General features: G+C 45.3%; 16 non-coding genes across 16 annotated transcripts; 14 read left to right on the top strand and 2 right to left on the bottom strand.

Annotated features, from left to right (window-relative positions):
- Positions 1-403: 403 nt before the first annotated feature.
- Positions 404-476, top strand: TRNAA-UGC (transfer RNA alanine (anticodon UGC)). Its single transcript has one exon. It is a non-coding gene; the product is annotated as a tRNA-Ala (tRNA).
- Positions 477-2,512: 2,036 nt separating this feature from the next.
- On the top strand, positions 2,513-2,585 carry TRNAA-UGC (transfer RNA alanine (anticodon UGC)). The gene has a single exon. It is a non-coding gene; the product is annotated as a tRNA-Ala (tRNA).
- Positions 2,586-4,620: 2,035 nt separating this feature from the next.
- On the top strand, positions 4,621-4,693 carry TRNAA-UGC (transfer RNA alanine (anticodon UGC)). Its single transcript has one exon. It is a non-coding gene; the product is annotated as a tRNA-Ala (tRNA).
- Positions 4,694-5,293: 600 nt separating this feature from the next.
- TRNAA-CGC (transfer RNA alanine (anticodon CGC)) lies at positions 5,294-5,366 on the top strand. Its single transcript has one exon. It is a non-coding gene; the product is annotated as a tRNA-Ala (tRNA).
- A 1,367-nt stretch (positions 5,367-6,733) lies between these two features.
- TRNAA-UGC (transfer RNA alanine (anticodon UGC)) lies at positions 6,734-6,806 on the top strand. Its single transcript has one exon. It is a non-coding gene; the product is annotated as a tRNA-Ala (tRNA).
- A 596-nt stretch (positions 6,807-7,402) lies between these two features.
- On the top strand, positions 7,403-7,475 carry TRNAA-CGC (transfer RNA alanine (anticodon CGC)). The gene has a single exon. It is a non-coding gene; the product is annotated as a tRNA-Ala (tRNA).
- Positions 7,476-8,092: 617 nt separating this feature from the next.
- TRNAN-GUU (transfer RNA asparagine (anticodon GUU)) lies at positions 8,093-8,166 on the bottom strand. The gene has a single exon. It is a non-coding gene; the product is annotated as a tRNA-Asn (tRNA).
- Positions 8,167-8,842: 676 nt separating this feature from the next.
- TRNAA-UGC (transfer RNA alanine (anticodon UGC)) lies at positions 8,843-8,915 on the top strand. The gene has a single exon. It is a non-coding gene; the product is annotated as a tRNA-Ala (tRNA).
- Positions 8,916-9,511: 596 nt separating this feature from the next.
- Positions 9,512-9,584, top strand: TRNAA-CGC (transfer RNA alanine (anticodon CGC)). The gene has a single exon. It is a non-coding gene; the product is annotated as a tRNA-Ala (tRNA).
- Positions 9,585-10,201: 617 nt separating this feature from the next.
- On the bottom strand, positions 10,202-10,275 carry TRNAN-GUU (transfer RNA asparagine (anticodon GUU)). Its single transcript has one exon. It is a non-coding gene; the product is annotated as a tRNA-Asn (tRNA).
- Positions 10,276-10,950: 675 nt separating this feature from the next.
- On the top strand, positions 10,951-11,023 carry TRNAA-UGC (transfer RNA alanine (anticodon UGC)). The gene has a single exon. It is a non-coding gene; the product is annotated as a tRNA-Ala (tRNA).
- Positions 11,024-13,061: 2,038 nt separating this feature from the next.
- On the top strand, positions 13,062-13,134 carry TRNAA-UGC (transfer RNA alanine (anticodon UGC)). Its single transcript has one exon. It is a non-coding gene; the product is annotated as a tRNA-Ala (tRNA).
- Positions 13,135-13,722: 588 nt separating this feature from the next.
- Positions 13,723-13,795, top strand: TRNAA-UGC (transfer RNA alanine (anticodon UGC)). The gene has a single exon. It is a non-coding gene; the product is annotated as a tRNA-Ala (tRNA).
- Positions 13,796-15,161: 1,366 nt separating this feature from the next.
- TRNAA-UGC (transfer RNA alanine (anticodon UGC)) lies at positions 15,162-15,234 on the top strand. Its single transcript has one exon. It is a non-coding gene; the product is annotated as a tRNA-Ala (tRNA).
- Positions 15,235-15,828: 594 nt separating this feature from the next.
- On the top strand, positions 15,829-15,901 carry TRNAA-CGC (transfer RNA alanine (anticodon CGC)). Its single transcript has one exon. It is a non-coding gene; the product is annotated as a tRNA-Ala (tRNA).
- A 3,473-nt stretch (positions 15,902-19,374) lies between these two features.
- TRNAA-UGC (transfer RNA alanine (anticodon UGC)) lies at positions 19,375-19,447 on the top strand. Its single transcript has one exon. It is a non-coding gene; the product is annotated as a tRNA-Ala (tRNA).
- The last annotated feature ends 362 nt before the right edge of the window (positions 19,448-19,809 follow it).

Raw genomic sequence — 19,809 nt, 5'->3', positions numbered from 1 at the left:
ATTATTGTTATTTTAATTTTCAGTGTTGCTAAATTGTGTGAAGAACGAAAGAGAACCATGAGCCTTAAACCGAATAAAAGCATCACCAAATGCGTTGGCCGGGAATCGAACCCGGGTCAACTGCTTGGAAGGCAGCTATGCTCACCACTATACCACCTACGCTTGAACACGCACACGTTTTTTTACGTTTTCTGCCTCAGCACCATATTTTTTCACCATATTTTATCTACATATTTTTCCTCCGATGATCTTCTACTATGGTAAAATGGAACTCACACTGTAAAAAAAAAAGCAAGCTATTCTTACATAAAAATTGCCATATAGCATTGCAGCTTCTCACCTGACATGATGAGAAAATCACCGTGAAGTGTGGCAAGAAACTAAAGGCAGACCTGTCATGCCAGGGGGATTAGCTCAAGTGGCAGAGCGCTCGCTTTGCATGCGAGAGGCAGCGGGATCGATGCCCGCATTCTCCAAGAGTTATTTTTCACATGGTAGCAGTGATTGTCTTTTTACCTCATGCTCAAAACTCCAACAGCTAAAACTAGGAGGCTTTCGATCAAGGACAAAACAAGCCTTCGATAGCTCAGCTGCTAGAGCCGAAGACTGTAGAAGAAAGTTAGCAATCCTTAGGTCGCTGGTTGAATTCCGGCTCGAAGGAGTTTTGCGCATTCTATCGGAAGGTTCATCCGGCTGGTAAACACAGCCCAGCTATGCTCGTTCCGTCCACCTACAAACAGCTCTTCTAGAAAGGTCTCCTCCATTGTACCTGAGGAGTGAGGAGATCAAAACGTAAGCACAAATCAACAGAGAGTTTTTTGTCTTCTCCGTAGATATGTAAAGGCTTTGCTTGGAAGAGGCGTGCATGTATTTGGAAGCCACCCTTCACCTTGTAAAGTCCTCCGATGATCTTCTACTATGGCAACATGGAACTCACACTTAAAAAAAAAAAAAAAAAAAAAGCTATTCTTACAGAAAAAAAATACCATATAACAATGCAGCTTCTCACCTGACATGATAAGAAAATCCCTATGAAGTGTGGCAAGAAACTAAAGGCACAACTGTCACGCCAGGGGAATTAGCTCAAGTGGTAGAGCGCTCGCTTCGCATGTGAGAGGCAGCGTGATCGATGCCCGCATTCTCCAAGAGTTATTTTTCACATGGTAGCAGTGATTGCCTTTTCACCTCATGCTCAAAACTCCAACAGCTAAAACTAGGAGGCTTTCAACCAAGGCCAAGACAAGCCTTCAATAGCTCAGCTGGTAGAGCCAAAGACTGTAGATGTAAATGAGCAAATCCTTGGGTTGCTGGTTCAATTCCAGCTCGAAGGATGTTTGCGCGTTCTATCGGAGGGCTCATCCTGCTAGTAAACACAGCCCAGCTATTCTCCCTCTGTCCACCTACAAACAGCTCTTCTAGAAGGGTCTCCTCCGTTGTACCTGAGGAGTTCAAAACGGAAGCACAAAGCAACAGAGAGTTTTTTGTTGGGAGAGCAGCTCAGCCGAAAGCTAACGTGGAACCTTTTACACCCCTAGAATGCTACTCGAGCCAAAGAGACCATCGCCCCTGAATAAACACAGCCCAGCTAAGCTGCTTCCGTCCACATACAAAGAGCTCTTTTCCAAAAGTCTCCTCCATTCTAACTCGGGAGTTCAAAACGTAGGCAGCGAGCAACAGAGTTATTTGTCGGGAGAGCAATTGAAAGACGACGTGGAACCTTCTTCACTCGTACATAGGCTGCTACTTAAGCAAAAAAGACCATCGTCCCTGGGTGGGCTTGAACCACCATCCTTTCGGTTAACAGCCGAACACGCTAACCAATTGCGCCACAGAGACGCAAACAGAGCTTTCTACAGGAACTCTCAGCCAGGCAGGCCAGGCACAGGTTTCTCAGATCAACTTTTTAACATAATATGACAAAAAGAAATCAGCAAAAACAAAGAGACAATTGCTGATGCTCAGGAGGACTCGAGGCGCCGACAATAAGCTCCTGCTGATGGATTCCATCACAAAGACCAAATACATTTTAGCCACTTTTGAAAAGTCAGTCGATAAATAGACCTTCTCAACGAACAGACCACCGGCAGCAGAGTGGCGCAGCGGAAGCGTGCTGGGCCCATAACCCAGAGGTCGATGGATCGAAACCATCCTCTGCTAATTGATTCTTTTTATACAGGTCATCATTATATTTCTTCGATAAGACTGATATTGTGCTACATTGCAACTTTCGTCTCCAAACTATTAAGGGGTTTTTTATTGCTTACCCCTCGGTTCTTCGTAGATATGTAAAGGGTTTGCTTGGAAGAGGTGTGCATGTATTTGTAAGCCACCCTTCACCTTTTAAACTCCTCCGATGATCTTCTACTATGGTAAAATGGAACTCACACTGTAAAAAAAAAAGCAAGCTATTCTTACATAAAAATTGCCATATAGCATTGCAGCTTCTCACCTGACATGATGAGAAAATCACCGTGAAGTGTGGCAAGAAACTAAAGGCAGACCTGTCATGCCAGGGGGATTAGCTCAAGTGGCAGAGCGCTCGCTTTGCATGCGAGAGGCAGCGGGATCGATGCCCGCATTCTCCAAGAGTTATTTTTCACATGGTAGCAGTGATTGTCTTTTTACCTCATGCTCAAAACTCCAACAGCTAAAACTAGGAGGCTTTCGATCAAGGACAAAACAAGCCTTCGATAGCTCAGCTGCTAGAGCCGAAGACTGTAGAAGAAAGTTAGCAATCCTTAGGTCGCTGGTTCAATTCCGGCTCGAAGGAGTTTTGCGCATTCTATCGGAAGGTTCATCCGGCTGGTAAACACAGCCCAGCTATGCTCGTTCCGTCCACCTACAAACAGCTCTTCTAGAAAGGTCTCCTCCGTTGTACCTGAGGAGTGAGGAGATCAAAACGTAAGCACAAATCAACAGAGAGTTTTTTGTCTTCTCCGTAGATATGTAAAGGCTTTGCTTGGAAGAGGCGTGCATGTATTTGGAAGCCACCCTTCACCTTGTAAAGTCCTCCGATGATCTTCTACTATGGCAACATGGAACTCACACTTAAAAAAAAAAAAAAAAAAAAGCTATTCTTACAGAAAAAAAATACCATATAACAATGCAGCTTCTCACCTGACATGATAAGAAAATCCCTATGAAGTGTGGCAAGAAACTAAAGGCACAACTGTCACGCCAGGGGAATTAGCTCAAGTGGTAGAGCGCTCGCTTCGCATGTGAGAGGCAGCGTGATCGATGCCCGCATTCTCCAAGAGTTATTTTTCACATGGTAGCAGTGATTGCCTTTTCACCTCATGCTCAAAACTCCAACAGCTAAAACTAGGAGGCTTTCAACCAAGGCCAAGACAAGCCTTCAATAGCTCAGCTGGTAGAGCCAAAGACTGTAGATGTAAATGAGCAAATCCTTGGGTTGCTGGTTCAATTCCAGCTCGAAGGATGTTTGCGCGTTCTATCGGAGGGCTCATCCTGCTAGTAAACACAGCCCAGCTATGCTCCCTCTGTCCACCTACAAACAGCTCTTCTAGAAGGGTCTCCTCCGTTGTACCTGAGGAGTTCAAAACGTAAGCACAAAGCAACAGAGAGTTTTTTGTTGGGAGAGCAGCTCAGCCGAAAGCTAACGGTGAACCTTTTACACCCCTAGAATGCTACTCGAGCCAAAGAGACCATCGCCCCTGAATAAACACAGCCCAGCTAAGCTGCTTCCGTCCACATACAAAGAGCTCTTTTCCAAAAGTCTCCTCCATTCTAACTCGGGAGTTCAAAACGTAGGCAGCGAGCAACAGAGTTATTTGTCGGGAGAGCAATTGAAAGACGACGTGGAACCTTCTTCACTCGTACATAGGCTGCTACTTAAGCAAAAAAGACCATCGTCCCTGGGTGGGCTTGAACCACCATCCTTTCGGTTAACAGCCGAACACGCTAACCAATTGCACCACAGAGACGCAAACAGAGCTTTCTACAGGAACTCTCAGCCAGGCAGGCCAGGCACAGGTTTCTCAGATCAACTTTTTAACATAATATGACAAAAAGAAATCAGCAAAAACAAAGAGACAATTGCTGATGCTCAGGAGGACTCGAGGCGCCGACAATAAGCTCCTGCTGATGGATTCCATCACAAAGACCAAATACATTTTAGCCACTTTTGAAAAGTCAGTCGATAAATAGACCTTCTCAACGAACAGACCACCGGCAGCAGAGTGGCGCAGCGGAAGCGTGCTGGGCCCATAACCCAGAGGTCGATGGATCGAAACCATCCTCTGCTAATTGATTCTTTTTATACAGGTCATCATTATATTTCTTCGATAAGACTGATATTGTGCTACATTGCAACTTTCGTCTCCAAACTATTAAGGGGTTTTTTATTGCTTACCCCTCGGTTCTTCGTAGATATGTAAAGGGTTTGCTTGGAAGAGGTGTGCATGTATTTGTAAGCCACCCTTCACCTTTTAAACTCCTCCGATGATCTTCTACTATGGTAAAATGGAACTCACACTGTAAAAAAAAAAGCAAGCTATTCTTACATAAAAATTGCCATATAGCATTGCAGCTTCTCACCTGACATGATGAGAAAATCACCGTGAAGTGTGGCAAGAAACTAAAGGCAGACCTGTCATGCCAGGGGGATTAGCTCAAGTGGCAGAGCGCTCGCTTTGCATGCGAGAGGCAGCGGGATCGATGCCCGCATTCTCCAAGAGTTATTTTTCACATGGTAGCAGTGATTGTCTTTTTACCTCATGCTCAAAACTCCAACAGCTAAAACTAGGAGGCTTTCGATCAAGGACAAAACAAGCCTTCGATAGCTCAGCTGGTAGAGCCGAAGACTGTAGAAGAAAGTTAGCAATCCTTAGGTCGCTGGTTGAATTCCGGCTCGAAGGAGTTTTGCGCATTCTATCGGAAGGTTCATCCGGCTGGTAAACACAGCCCAGCTATGCTCGTTCCGTCCACCTACAAACAGCTCTTCTAGAAAGGTCTCCTCCGTTGTACCTGAGGAGTGAGGAGATCAAAACGTAAGCACAAATCAACAGAGAGTTTTTTGTCTTCTCCGTAGATATGTAAAGGCTTTGCTTGGAAGAGGCGTGCATGTATTTGGAAGCCACCCTTCACCTTGTAAAGTCCTCCGATGATCTTCTACTATGGCAACATGGAACTCACACAAAAAAAAAAAAAAAAAAAAAAAAAAAGCTATTCTTACAGAAAAAAAATACCATATAACAATGCAGCTTCTCACCTGACATGATAAGAAAATCCCTATGAAGTGTGGCAAGAAACTAAAGGCACAACTGTCACGCCAGGGGAATTAGCTCAAGTGGTAGAGCGCTCGCTTCGCATGTGAGAGGCAGCGGGATCGATGCCCGCATTCTCCAAGAGTTATTTTTCACATGGTAGCAGTGATTGCCTTTTCACCTCATGCTCAAAACTCCAACAGCTAAAACTAGGAGGCTTTCAACCAAGGCCAAGACAAGCCTTCAATAGCTCAGCTGGTAGAGCCAAAGACTGTAGATGTAAATGAGCAAATCCTTGGGTTGCTGGTTCAATTCCAGCTCGAAGGATGTTTGCGCATTCTATCGGAGGGCTCATCCTGCTAGTAAACACAGCCCAGCTATGCTCCCTCTGTCCACCTACAAACAGCTCTTCTAGAAGGGTCTCCTCCGTTGTACCTGAGGAGTTCAAAACGTAAGCACAAAGCAACAGAGAGTTTTTTGTTGGGAGAGCAGCTCAGCCGAAAGCTAACGTGGAACCTTTTACACCCCTAGAATGCTACTCGAGCCAAAGAGACCATCGCCCCTGAATAAACACAGCCCAGCTAAGCTGCTTCCGTCCACATACAAAGAGCTCTTTTCCAAAAGTCTCCTCCATTCTAACTCGGGAGTTCAAAACGTAGGCAGCGAGCAACAGAGTTATTTGTCGGGAGAGCAATTGAAAGACGACGTGGAACCTTCTTCACTCGTACATAGGCTGCTACTTAAGCAAAAAAGACCATCGTCCCTGAGTGGGCTTGAACCACCATCCTTTCGGTTAACAGCCAAACACGCTAACCAATTGCGCCACAGAGACGCAAACAGATCTTTCTACAGGAACTCTCAGCCAGGCAGGCCAGGCACAGGTTTCTCAGATCAACTTTTTAACATAATATGACAAAAAGAAATCAGCAAAAACAAAGAGACAATTGCTGATGCTCAGGAGGACTCGAGGCGCCGACAATAAGCTCCTGCTGATGGATTCCATCACAAAGACCAAATACATTTTAGCCACTTTTGAAAAGTCAGTCGATAAATAGACCTTCTCAACGAACAGACCACCGGCAGCAGAGTGGCGCAGCGGAAGCGTGCTGGGCCCATAACCCAGAGATCGATGGATCGAAACCATCCTCTGCTAATTGATTCTTTTTATACAGGTCATCATTATATTTCTTCGATAAGACTGATATTGTGCTACATTGCAACTTTCGTCTCCAAACTATTAAGGGGTTTTTTATTGCTTACCCCTCGGTTCTTCGTAGATATGTAAAGGGTTTGCTTGGAAGAGGTGTGCATGTATTTGTAAGCCACCCTTCACCTTTTAAACTCCTCCGATGATCTTCTACTATGGTAAAATGGAACTCACACTGTAAAAAAAAAAGCAAGCTATTCTTACATAAAAATTGCCATATAGCATTGCAGCTTCTCACCTGACATGATGAGAAAATCACCGTGAAGTGTGGCAAGAAACTAAAGGCAGACCTGTCATGCCAGGGGGATTAGCTCAAGTGGCAGAGCGCTCGCTTTGCATGCGAGAGGCAGCGGGATCGATGCCCGCATTCTCCAAGAGTTATTTTTCACATGGTAGCAGTGATTGTCTTTTTACCTCATGCTCAAAACTCCAACAGCTAAAACTAGGAGGCTTTCGATCAAGGACAAAACAAGCCTTCGATAGCTCAGCTGGTAGAGCCGAAGACTGTAGAAGAAAGTTAGCAATCCTTAGGTCGCTGGTTCAATTCCGGCTCGAAGGAGTTTTGCGCATTCTATCGGAAGGTTCATCCGGCTGGTAAACACAGCCCAGCTATGCTCGTTCCGTCCACCTACAAACAGCTCTTCTAGAAAGGTCTCCTCCGTTGTACCTGAGGAGTGAGGAGATCAAAACGTAAGCACAAATCAACAAAGAGTTTTTTGTCTTCTCCGTAGATATGTAAAGGCTTTGCTTGGAAGAGGCGTGCATGTATTTGGAAGCCACCCTTCACCTTGTAAAGTCCTCCGATGATCTTCTACTATGGCAACATGGAACTCACACTTAAAAAAAAAAAAAAAAAAAAAGCTATTCTTACAGAAAAAAAATACCATATAACAATGCAGCTTCTCACCTGACATGATAAGAAAATCCATATGAAGTGTGGCAAGAAACTAAAGGCACAACTGTCACGCCAGGGGAATTAGCTCAAGTGGTAGAGCGCTCGCTTCGCATGTGAGAGGCAGCGGGATCGATGCCCGCATTCTCCAAGAGTTATTTTTCACATGGTAGCAGTGATTGCCTTTTCACCTCATGCTCAAAACTCCAACAGCTAAAACTAGGAGGCTTTCAACCAAGGCCAAGACAAGCCTTCAATAGCTCAGCTGGTAGAGCCAAAGACTGTAGATGTAAATGAGCAAATCCTTGGGTTGCTGGTTCAATTCCAGCTCGAAGGATGTTTGCGCGTTCTATCGGAGGGCTCATCCTGCTAGTAAACACAGCCCAGCTATGCTCCCTCTGTCCACCTACAAACAGCTCTTCTAGAAGGGTCTCCTCCGTTGTACCTGAGGAGTTCAAAACGTAAGCACAAAGCAACAGAGAGTTTTTTGTTGGGAGAGCAGCTCAGCCGAAAGCTAACGTGGAACCTTTTACACCCCTAGAATGCTACTCGAGCCAAAGAGACCATCGCCCCTGAATAAACACAGTCCAGCTAAGCTGCTTCCGTCCACATACAAAGAGCTCTTTTCCAAAAGTATCCTCCATTCTAACTCGGGAGTTCAAAACGTAGGCAGCGAGCAACAGAGTTATTTGTCGGGAGAGCAATTGAAAGACGACGTGGAACCTTCTTCACTCGTACATAGGCTGCTACTTAAGCAAAAAAGACCATCGTCCCTGGGTGGGCTTGAACCACCATCCTTTCGGTTAACAGCCGAACGCGCTAACCAATTGCGCCACAGAGACGCAAACAGATCTTTCTACAGGAACTCTCAGCCAGGCAGGCCAGGCACAGGTTTCTCAGATCAACTTTTTAACATAATATGACAAAAAGAAATCAGCAAAAACAAAGAGACAATTGCTGATGCTCAGGAGGACTCGAGGCGCCGACAATAAGCTCCTGCTGATGGATTCCATCACAAAGACCAAATACATTTTAGCCACTTTTGAAAAGTCAGTCGATAAATAGACCTTCTCAACGAACAGACCACCGGCAGCAGAGTGGCGCAGCGGAAGCGTGCTGGGCCCATAACCCAGAGATCGATGGATCGAAACCATCCTCTGCTAATTGATTCTTTTTATACAGGTCATCATTATATTTCTTCGATAAGACTGATATTGTGCTACATTGCAACTTTCGTCTCCAAACTATTAAGGGGTTTTTTATTGCTTACCCCTCGGTTCTTCGTAGATATGTAAAGGGTTTGCTTGGAAGAGGTGTGCATGTATTTGTAAGCCACCCTTCACCTTTTAAACTCCTCCGATGATCTTCTACTATGGTAAAATGGAACTCACACTGTAAAAAAAAAAGCAAGCTATTCTTACATAAAAATTGCCATATAGCATTGCAGCTTCTCACCTGACATGATGAGAAAATCACCGTGAAGTGTGGCAAGAAACTAAAGGCAGACCTGTCATGCCAGGGGGATTAGCTCAAGTGGCAGAGCGCTCGCTTTGCATGCGAGAGGCAGCGGGATCGATGCCCGCATTCTCCAAGAGTTATTTTTCACATGGTAGCAGTGATTGTCTTTTTACCTCATGCTCAAAACTCCAACAGCTAAAACTAGGAGGCTTTCGATCAAGGACAAAACAAGCCTTCGATAGCTCAGCTGGTAGAGCCGAAGACTGTAGAAGAAAGTTAGCAATCCTTAGGTCGCTGGTTCAATTCCGGCTCGAAGGAGTTTTGCGCATTCTATCGGAAGGTTCATCCGGCTGGTAAACACAGCCCAGCTATGCTCGTTCCGTCCACCTACAAACAGCTCTTCTAGAAAGGTCTCCTCCGTTGTACCTGAGGAGTGAGGAGATCAAAACGTAAGCACAAATCAACAGAGAGTTTTTTGTCTTCTCCGTAGATATGTAAAGGCTTTGCTTGGAAGAGGCGTGCATGTATTTGGAAGCCACCCTTCACCTTGTAAAGTCCTCCGATGATCTTCTACTATGGCAACATGGAACTCACACTTAAAAAAAAAAAAAAAAAAAAAGCTATTCTTACAGAAAAAAAATACCATATAACAATGCAGCTTCTCACCTGACATGATAAGAAAATCCCTATGAAGTGTGGCAAGAAACTAAAGGCACAACTGTCACGCCAGGGGAATTAGCTCAAGTGGTAGAGCGCTCGCTTCGCATGTGAGAGGCAGCGGGATCGATGCCCGCATTCTCCAAGAGTTATTTTTCACATGGTAGCAGTGATTGCCTTTTCACCTCATGCTCAAAACTCCAACAGCTAAAACTAGGAGGCTTTCCACCAAGGCCAAGACAAGCCTTCAATAGCTCAGCTGGTAGAGCCAAAGACTGTAGATGTAAATGAGCAAATCCTTGGGTTGCTGGTTCAATTCCAGCTCGAAGGATGTTTGCGCGTTCTATCGGAGGGCTCATCCTGCTAGTAAACACAGCCCAGCTATGCTCCCTCTGTCCACCTACAAACAGCTCTTCTAGAAGGGTCTCCTCCGTTGTACCTGAGGAGTTCAAAACGTAAGCACAAAGCAACAGAGAGTTTTTTGTTGGGAGAGCAGCTCAGCCGAAAGCTAACGTGGAACCTTTTACACCCCTAGAATGCTACTCGAGCCAAAGAGACCATCGCCCCTGAATAAACACAGCCCAGCTAAGCTGCTTCCGTCCACATACAAAGAGCTCTTTTCCAAAAGTCTCCTCCATTCTAACTCGGGAGTTCAAAACGTAGGCAGCGAGCAACAGAGTTATTTGTCGGGAGAGCAATTGAAAGACGACGTGGAACCTTCTTCACTCGTACATAGGCTGCTACTTAAGCAAAAAAGACCATCGTCCCTGGGTGGGCTTGAACCACCATCCTTTCGGTTAACAGCCGAACGCGCTAACCAATTGCGCCACAGAGACGCAAACAGATCTTTCTACAGGAACTCTCAGCCAGGCAGGCCAGGCACAGGTTTCTCAGATCAACTTTTTAACATAATATGACAAAAAGAAATCAGCAAAAACAAAGAGACAATTGCTGATGCTCAGGAGGACTCGAGGCGCCGACAATAAGCTCCTGCTGATGGATTCCATCACAAAGACCAAATACATTTTAGCCACTTTTGAAAAGTCAGTCGATAAATAGACCTTCTCAACGAACAGACCACCGGCAGCAGAGTGGCGCAGCGGAAGCGTGCTGGGCCCATAACCCAGAGATCGATGGATCGAAACCATCCTCTGCTAATTGATTCTTTTTATACAGGTCATCATTATATTTCTTCGATAAGACTGATATTGTGCTACATTGCAACTTTCGTCTCCAAACTATTAAGGGGTTTTTTATTGCTTACCCCTCGGTTCTTCGTAGATATGTAAAGGGTTTGCTTGGAAGAGGTGTGCATGTATTTGTAAGCCACCCTTCACCTTTTAAACTCCTCCGATGATCTTCTACTATGGTAAAATGGAACTCACACTGTAAAAAAAAAGCAAGCTATTCTTACATAAAAATTGCCATATAGCATTGCAGCTTCTCACCTGACATGATGAGAAAATCACCGTGAAGTGTGGCAAGAAACTAAAGGCAGACCTGTCATGCCAGGGGGATTAGCTCAAGTGGCAGAGCGCTCGCTTTGCATGCGAGAGGCAGCGGGATCGATGCCCGCATTCTCCAAGAGTTATTTTTCACATGGTAGCAGTGATTGTCTTTTTACCTCATGCTCAAAACTCCAACAGCTAAAACTAGGAGGCTTTCGATCAAGGACAAAACAAGCCTTCGATAGCTCAGCTGGTAGAGCTGAAGACTGTAGAAGAAAGTTAGCAATCCTTAGGTCGCTGGTTCAATTCCGGCTCGAAGGAGTTTTGCGCATTCTATCGGAAGGTTCATCCGGCTGGTAAACACAGCCCAGCTATGCTCGTTCCGTCCACCTACAAACAGCTCTTCTAGAAAGGTCTCCTCCGTTGTACCTGAGGAGTGAGGAGATCAAAACGTAAGCACAAATCAACAGATAGTTTTTTGTCTTCTCCGTAGATATGTAAAGGCTTTGCTTGGAAGAGGCGTGCATGTATTTGGAAGCCACCCTTCACCTTGTAAAGTCCTCCGATGATCTTCTACTATGGCAACATGGAACTCACACTTAAAAAAAAAAAAAAAAAAAAAGCTATTCTTACAGAAAAAAAATACCATATAACAATGCAGCTTCTCTCACCTGACATGATAAGAAAATCCCTATGAAGTGTGGCAAGAAACTAAAGGCACAACTGTCACGCCAGGGGAATTAGCTCAAGTGGTAGAGCGCTCGCTTCGCATGTGAGAGGCAGCGGGATCAATGCCCGCATTCTCCAAGAGTTATTTTTCACATGGTAGCAGTGATTGCCTTTTCACCTCATGCTCAAAACTCCAACAGCTAAAACTAGGAGGCTTTCAACCAAGGCCAAGACAAGCCTTCAATAGCTCAGCTGGTAGAGCCAAAGACTGTAGATGTAAATGAGCAAATCCTTGGGTTGCTGGTTCAATTCCAGCTCGAAGGATGTTTGCGCGTTCTATCGGAGGGCTCATCCTGCTAGTAAACACAGCCCAGCTATGCTCCCTCTGTCCACCTACAAACAGCTCTTCTAGAAGGGTCTCCTCCGTTGTACCTGAGGAGTTCAAAACGGAAGCACAAAGCAACAGAGAGTTTTTTGTTGGGAGAGCAGCTCAGCCGAAAGCTAACGTGGAACCTTTTACACCCCTAGAATGCTACTCGAGCCAAAGAGACCATCGCCCCTGAATAAACACAGCCCAGCTAAGCTGCTTCCGTCCACATACAAAGAGCTCTTTTCCAAAAGTCTCCTCCATTCTAACTCGGGAGTTCAAAACGTAGGCAGCGAGCAACAGAGTTATTTGTCGGGAGAGCAATTGAAAGACGACGTGGAACCTTCTTCACTCGTACATAGGCTGCTACTTAAGCAAAAAAGACCATCGTCCCTGGGTGGGCTTGAACCACCATCCTTTCGGTTAACAGCCGAACACGCTAACCAATTGCGCCACAGAGACGCAAACAGATCTTTCTACAGGAACTCTCAGCCAGGCAGGCCAGGCACAGGTTTCTCAGATCAACTTTTTAACATAATATGACAAAAAGAAATCAGCAAAAACAAAGAGACAATTGCTGATGCTCAGGAGGACTCGAGGCGCCGACAATAAGCTCCTGCTGATGGATTCCATCACAAAGACCAAATACATTTTAGCCACTTTTGAAAAGTCAGTCGATAAATAGACCTTCTCAACGAACAGACCACCGGCAGCAGAGTGGCGCAGCGGAAGCGTGCTGGGCCCATAACCCAGAGGTCGATGGATAGAAACCATCCTCTGCTAATTGATTCTTTTTATACAGGTCATCATTATATTTCTTCGATAAGACTGATATTGTGCTACATTGCAACTTTCGTCTCCAAACTATTAAGGGGTTTTTTATTGCTTACCCCTCGGTTCTTCGTAGATATGTAAAGGGTTTGCTTGGAAGAGGTGTGCATGTATTTGTAAGCCACCGTTCACCTTTTAAACTCCTCCGATGATCTTCTACTATGGTAAAATGGAACTCACACTGTAAAAAAAAAAGCAAGCTATTCTTACATAAAAATTGCCATATAGCATTGCAGCTTCTCACCTGACATGATGAGAAAATCACCGTGAAGTGTGGCAAGAAACTAAAGGCAGACCTGTCATGCCAGGGGGATTAGCTCAAGTGGCAGAGCGCTCGCTTTGCATGCGAGAGGCAGCGGGATCGATGCCCGCATTCTCCAAGAGTTATTTTTCACATGGTAGCAGTGATTGTCTTTTTACCTCATGCTCAAAACTCCAACAGCTAAAACTAGGAGGCTTTCGATCAAGGACAAAACAAGCCTTCGATAGCTCAGCTGGTAGAGCCGAAGACTGTAGAAGAAAGTTAGCAATCCTTAGGTCGCTGGTTCAATTCCGGCTCGAAGGAGTTTTGCGCATTCTATCGGAAGGTTCATCCGGCTGGTAAACACAGCCCAGCTATGCTCGTTCCGTCCACCTACAAACAGCTCTTCTAGAAAGGTCTCCTCCGTTGTACCTGAGGAGTGAGGAGATCAAAACGTAAGCACAAATCAACAGAGAGTTTTTTGTCTTCTCCGTAGATATGTAAAGGCTTTGCTTGGAAGAGGCGTGCATGTATTTGGAAGCCACCCTTCACCTTGTAAAGTCCTCCGATGATCTTCTACTATGGCAACATGGAACTCACACTGTAAAAAAAAAAGCAAGCTATTCTTACATAAAAATTGCCATATAGCATTGCAGCTTCTCACCTGACATGATGAGAAAATCACCGTGAAGTGTGGCAAGAAACTAAAGGCAGACCTGTCATGCCAGGGGGATTAGCTCAAGTGGCAGAGCGCTCGCTTTGCATGCGAGAGGCAGCGGGATCGATGCCCGCATTCTCCAAGAGTTATTTTTCACATGGTAGCAGTGATTGCCTTTTCACCTCATGCTCAAAACTCCAACAGCTAAAACTAGGAGGCTTTCAACCAAGGCCAAGACAAGCCTTCAATAGCTCAGCTGGTAGAGCCAAAGACTGTAGATGTAAATGAGCAAATCCTTGGGTTGCTGGTTCAATTCCAGCTCGAAGGATGTTTGCGCGTTCTATCGGAGGGCTCATCCTGCTAGTAAACACAGCCCAGCTATGCTCCCTCTGTCCACCTACAAACAGCTCTTCTAGAAGGGTCTCCTCCGTTGTACCTGAGGAGTTCAAAACGTAAGCACAAAGCAACAGAGAGTTTTTTGTTGGGAGAGCAGCTCAGCCGAAAGCTAACGTGGAACCTTTTACACCCCTAGAATGCTACTCGAGCCAAAGAGAACATCGCCCCTGAATAAACACAGCCCAGCTAAGCTGCTTCCGTCCACATACAAAGAGCTCTTTTCCAAAAGTCTCCTCCATTCTAACTCGGGAGTTCAAAACGTAGGCAGCGAGCAACAGAGTTATTTGTCGGGAGAGCAATTGAAAGACGACGTGGAACCTTCTTCACTCGTACATAGGCTGCTACTTAAGCAAAAAAGACCATCGTCCCTGGGTGGGCTTGAACCACCATCCTTTCGATTAACAGCCGAACGCGCTAACCAATTGCGCCACAGAGACGCAAACAGATCTTTCTACAGGAACTCTCAGCCAGGCAGGCCAGGCACAGGTTTCTCAGATCAACTTTTTAACATAATATGACAAAAAGAAATCAGCAAAAACAAAGAGACAAAGGCTGATGCTCAGGAGGACTCGAGGCGCCGACAATAAGCTCCTGCTGATGGATTCCATCACAAAGACCAAATACATTTTAGCCACTTTTGAAAAGTCAGTCGATAAATAGACCTTCTCAACGAACAGACCACCGGCAGCAGAGTGGCGCAGCGGAAGCGTGCTGGGCCCATAACCCAGAGATCGATGGATCGAAACCATCCTCTGCTAATTGATTCTTTTTATACAGGTCATCATTATATTTCTTCGATAAGACTGATATTGTGCTACATTGCAACTTTCGTCTCCAAACTATTAAGGGGTTTTTTATTGCTTACCCCTCGGTTCTTCGTAGATATGTAAAGGGTTTGCTTGGAAGAGGTGTGCATGTATTTGTAAGCCACCCTTCACCTTTTAAACTCCTCCGATGATCTTCTACTATGGTAAAATGGAACTCACACTGTAAAAAAAAAGCAAGCTATTCTTACATAAAAATTGCCATATAGCATTGCAGCTTCTCACCTGACATGATGAGAAAATCACCGTGAAGTGTGGCAAGAAACTAAAGGCAGACCTGTCATGCCAGGGGGATTAGCTCAAGTGGCAGAGCGCTCGCTTTGCATGCGAGAGGCAGCGGGATCGATGCCCGCATTCTCCAAGAGTTATTTTTCACATGGTAGCAGTGATTGTCTTTTTACCTCATGCTCAAAACTCCAACAGCTAAAACTAGGAGGCTTTCGATCAAGGACAAAACAAGCCTTCGATAGCTCAGCTGGTAGAGCCGAAGACTGTAGAAGAAAGTTAGCAATCCTTAGGTCGCTGGTTCAATTCCGGCTCGAAGGAGTTTTGCGCATTCTATCGGAAGGTTCATCCGGCTGGTAAACACAGCCCAGCTATGCTCGTTCCGTCCACCTACAAACAGCTCTTCTAGAAAGGTCTCCTCCGTTGTACCTGAGGAGTGAGGAGATCAAAACGTAAGCACAAATCAACAGAGAGTTTTTTGTCTTCTCCGTAGATATGTAAAGGCTTTGCTTGGAAGAGGCGTGCATGTATTTGGAAGCCACCCTTCACCTTGTAAAGTCCTCCGATGATCTTCTACTATGGCAACATGGAACTCACACTTAAAAAAAAAAAAAAAAAAAGCTATTCTTACAGAAAAAAAATACCATATAACAATGCAGCTTCTCACCTGACATGATAAGAAAATCCCTATGAAGTGTGGCAAGAAACTAAAGGCACAACTGTCACGCCAGGGGAATTAGCTCAAGTGGTAGAGCGCTCGCTTCGCATGTGAGAGGCAGCGGGATCGATGCCCGCATTCTCCAAGAGTTATTTTTCACATGGTAGCAGTGATTGCCTTTTCACCTCATGCTCAAAACTCCAACAGCTAAAACTAGGAGGCTTTCAACCAAGGCCAAGACAAGCCTTCAATAGCTCAGCTGGTAGAGCCAAAGACTGTAGATGTAAATGAGCAAATCCTTGGGTTGCTGGTTCAATTCCAGCTCGAAGGATGTTTGCGCGTTCTATCGGAGGGCTCATCCTGCTAGTAAACACAGCCCAGCTATGCTCCCTCTGTCCACCTACAAACAGCTCTTCTAGAAGGGTCTCCTCCGTTGTACCTGAGGAGTTCAAAACGTAAGCACAAAGCAACAGAGAGTTTTTTGTTGGGAGAGCAGCTCAGCCGAAAGCTAACGTGGAACCCTTTACACCCCTAGAATGCTACTCGAGCCAAAGAGACCATCGCCCCTGAATAAACACAGCCCAGCTAAGCTGCTTCCGTCCACATACAAAGAGCTCTTTTCCAAAAGTCTCCTCCATTCTAACTCGGGAGTTCAAAACGTAGGCAGCGAGCAACAGAGTTATTTGTCGGGAGAGCAATTGAAAGACGACGTGGAACCTTCTTCACTCGTACATAGGCTGCTACTTAAGCAAAAAAGACCATCGTCCCTGGGTGGGCTTGAACCACCATCCTTTCGGTTAACAGCTGAACACGCTAACCAATTGCGCCACAGAGACGCAAACAGATCTTTCTACAGGAACTCTCAGTCAGGCAGGCCAGGCACAGGTTTCTCAGATCAACTTTTTAACATAATATGACAAAAAGAAATCAGCAAAAACAAAGAGACAATTGCTGATGCTCAGGAGGACTCGAGGCGCCGACAATAAGCTCCTGCTGATGGATTCCATCACAAAGACCAAATACATTTTAGCCACTTTAGAAAAGTCAGTCGATAAATAGACCTTCTCAACGAACAGACCACCGGCAGCAGAGTGGCGCAGCGGAAGCGTGCTGGGCCCATAACACAGAGATCGATGGATCGAAACCATCCTCTGCTAATTGATTCTTTTTATACAGGTCATCATTATATTTCTTCGATAAGACTGATATTGTGCTACATTGCAACTTTCGTCTCCAAACTATTAAGGGGTTTTTTATTGCTTACCCCTCGGTTCTTCGTAGATATGTAAAGGGTTTGCTTGGAAGAGGTGTGCATGTATTTGTAAGCCACCCTTCACCTTTTAAACTCCTCCGATGATCTTCTACTATGGTAAAATGGAACTCACACTGTAAAAAAAAAAGCAAGCTATTCTTACATAAAAATTGCCATATAGCATTGCAGCTTCTCACCTGACATGATGAGAAAATCACCGTGAAGTGTGGCAAGAAACTAAAGGCAGACCTGTCATGCCAGGGGGATTAGCTCAAGTGGCAGAGTGCTCGCTTTGCATGCGAGAGGCAGCGGGATCGATGCCCGCATTCTCCAAGAGTTATTTTTCACATGGTAGCAGTGATTGTCTTTTTACCTCATGCTCAAAACTCCAACAGCTAAAACTAGGAGGCTTTCGATCAAGGACAAAACAAGCCTTCGATAGCTCAGCTGGTAGAGCCGAAGACTGTAGAAGAAAGTTAGCAATCCTTAGGTCGCTGGTTCAATTCCGGCTCGAAGGAGTTTTGCGCATTCTATCGGAAGGTTCATCCGGCTGGTAAACACAGCCCAGCTATGCTCGTTCCGTCCACCTACAAACAGCTCTTCTAGAAAGGTCTCCTCTGTTGTACCTGAGGAGTGAGGAGATCAAAACGTAAGCACAAATCAACCGAGAGTTTTTTGTCTTCTCCGTAGATATGTAAAGGCTTTGCTTGGAAGAGGCGTGCATGTATTTGGAAGCCACCCTTCACCTTGTAAAGTCCTCCGATGATCTTCTACTATGGCAACATGGAACTCACACTTAAAAAAAAAAAAAAAAAAGCTATTCTTACAGAAAAAAAATACCATATAACAATGCAGCTTCTCACCTGACATGATAAGAAAATCCCTATGAAGTGTGGCAAGAAACTAAAGGCACAACTGTCACGCCAGGGGAATTAGCTCAAGTGGTAGAGCGCTCGCTTCGCATGTGAGAGGCAGCGGGATTGATGCCCGCATTCTCCAAGAGTTATTTTTCACATGGTAGCAGTGATTGCCTTTTCACCTCATGCTCAAAACTCCAACAGCTAAAACTAGGAGGCTTTCAACCAAGGCCAAGACAAGCCTTCAATAGCTCAGCTGGTAGAGCCAAAGACTGTAGATGTAAATGAGCAAATCCTTGGGTTGCTGGTTCAATTCCAGCTCGAAGGATGTTTGCGCGTTCTATCGGAGGGCTCATCCTGCTAGTAAACACAGCCCAGCTATGCTCCCTCTGTCCACCTACAAACAGCTCTTCTAGAAGGGTCTCCTCCGTTGTACCTGAGGAGTTCAAAACGTAAGCACAAAGCAACAGAGAGTTTTTTGTTGGGAGAGCAGCTCAGCCGAAAGCTAACGTGGAACCTTTTACACCCCTAGAAAGCTACTCGAGCCAAAGAGACCATCGCCCCTGAATAAACACAGTCCAGCTAAGCTGCTTCCGTCCACATACAAAGAGCTCTTTTCCAAAAGTCTCCTCCATTCTAACTCGGGAGTTCAAAACGTAGGCAGCGAGCAACAGAGTTATTTGTCGGGAGAGCAATTGAAAGACGACGTGGAACCTTCTTCACTCGTACATAGGCTGCTACTTAAGCAAAAAAGACCATCGTCCCTGGGTGGGCTTGAACCACCATCCTTTCGGTTAACAGCCGAACACGCTAACCAATTGCGCCACAGAGACGCAAACAGATCTTTCTACAGGAACTCTCAGCCAGGCAGGCCAGGCACAGGTTTCTCAGATCAACTTTTTAACATAATATGACAAAAAGAAATCAGCAAAAACAAAGAGACAATTGCTGATGCTCAGGAGGACTCGAGGCGCCGACAATAAGCTCCTGCTGATGGATTCCATCACAAAGACCAAATACATTTTAGCCACTTTTGAAAAGTCAGTCGATAAATAGACCTTCTCAACGAACAGACCACCGGCAGCAGAGTGGCGCAGCGGAAGCGTGCTGGGCCCATAACACAGAGATCGATGGATCGAAACCATCCTCTGCTAATTGATTCTTTTTATACAGGTCATCATTATATTTCTTCGATAAGACTGATATTGTGCTACATTGCAACTTTCGTCTCCAAACTATTAAGGGGTTTTTTATTGCTTACCCCTCGGTTCTTCGTAGATATGTAAAGGGTTTGCTTGGAAGAGGTGTGCATGTATTTGTAAGCCACCCTTCACCTTTTAAACTCCTCCGATGATCTTCTACTATGGTAAAATGGAACTCACACTGTAAAAAAAAAAGCAAGCTATTCTTACATAAAAATTGCCATATAGCATTGCAGCTTCTCACCTGACATGATGAGAAAATCACCGTGAAGTGTGGCAAGAAACTAAAGGCAGACCTGTCATGCCAGGGGGATTAGCTCAAGTGGCAGAGCGCTCGCTTTGCATGCGAGAGGCAGCGGGATCGATGCCCGCATTCTCCAAGAGTTATTTTTCACATGGTAGCAGTGATTGTCTTTTTACCTCATGCTCAAAACTCCAACAGCTAAAACTAGGAGGCTTTCGATCAAGGACAAAACAAGCCTTCGATAGCTCAGCTGGTAGAGCCGAAGACTGTAGAAGAAAGTTAGCAGTCCTTAGGTCGCTGGTTCAATTCCGGCTCGAAGGAGTTTTGCGCATTCTATCGGAAGGTTCATCCGGCTGGTAAACAAAGCCCAGCTATGCTCGTTCCGTCCACCTACAAACAGCTCTTCTAGAAAGGTCTCCTCCGTTGTACCTGAGGAGTGAGGAGATCAAAACGTAAGCACAAATCAACAGAGAGTTTTTTGTCTTCTCCGTAGATATG

Source organism: Anomaloglossus baeobatrachus, chromosome 3 (assembly GCF_048569485.1).
Source record: "Anomaloglossus baeobatrachus isolate aAnoBae1 chromosome 3, aAnoBae1.hap1, whole genome shotgun sequence".
NCBI lineage: Eukaryota > Metazoa > Chordata > Amphibia > Anura > Aromobatidae > Anomaloglossus > Anomaloglossus baeobatrachus.
The sequence above is the reverse complement of the archived record's forward strand: the minus strand, read 5'-3'. Positions and strand labels throughout refer to the sequence as shown.